Consider the following 1,045-nt stretch of genomic DNA (forward strand, 5'->3'; position numbering starts at 1 on the left):
GGGGGGGGGTTTGGGGGGTAGGTTCATCCCTGCCTGCCCCATGAAGCACGGCCAAGAGGGTGTCAGGGCCGGCGGGTGAGGAATTCCCTCTGTTTTGAGGCTATTTTTATGGGATAGAGGGTGTTTGGGGAGATCTCAAAAAAAAATGGGGAGAAACAGGGCTGAAATGGGGCCAAAATGGGGCAAAACAGGGCCCGAAATGGGGCAAAACAGGGCCCAAAATAGGGCAAAACAGGGCCCAAATGGGGCAAAATGGCCCAAAATAGGGCAAAACAGGACCCAAATGGGGCAAAACAGGGCCCAAATGGGGCAAAATGGCCCAAAATAGGGCAAAACAGGACCCAAATGGGGCAAAACAGGGCCCAAATGGGGCAAAATGGCCCAAAATAGGGCAAAACAGGACCCAAATGGGGCAAAACAGGGCCCAAATGGGGCAAAATGGCCCAAAATAGGGCAAAACAGGACCCAAATGGGGCAAAACAGGGCCCAAATGGGGCAAAATGGCCCAAAATAGGGCAAAACAGGACCCAAATGGGGCAAAACAGGGCCCAAATGGGGCAAAATGGCCCAAAATAGGGCAAAACAGGACCCAAATGGGGCAAAACAGGGCCCAAATGGGGCAAAATGGCCCAAATCCAAGTGGAGTGGGGGGGGCGTTTTGGGGTGGGTTTGGGGGGTTTTGGGTAAAAGGCTCTGGGTGGGGTGGATGAGGCTTCGTTCACCGGGAACAAGCTGTGTCCAAAATCCAAGTGGAATGGGGACGGATGACGCGGCTGGGTGGTAACATCAAGGTGGGGACATTTGCCCTGGAGGCCATCAGGTTGGGGACACTCAGCCGGGGCTGGTGGCATCAGAGTGGGGACAGTCCCCATGTCTGGTGGCATCAGGGTAGGGAGGGTCCCCCTGAATGGTGGCATCAAGGTAGGGACAATCCCCTTGGATAGGGGGAGTGGATGGGGACAATGTCCGGGCTGGTGGCATCAGGGTGTGGAACAATGTCCTGGCTGGTGGCACCGGGGTAGGGACAGTCCCACTGGCTGGTAGT

The sequence above is a fragment of the Egretta garzetta genome, unplaced genomic scaffold, assembly GCF_000687185.1.
Source record: "Egretta garzetta isolate BGI_Z169 unplaced genomic scaffold, ASM68718v1 scaffold157, whole genome shotgun sequence".
Taxonomy (NCBI): domain Eukaryota; kingdom Metazoa; phylum Chordata; class Aves; order Pelecaniformes; family Ardeidae; genus Egretta; species Egretta garzetta.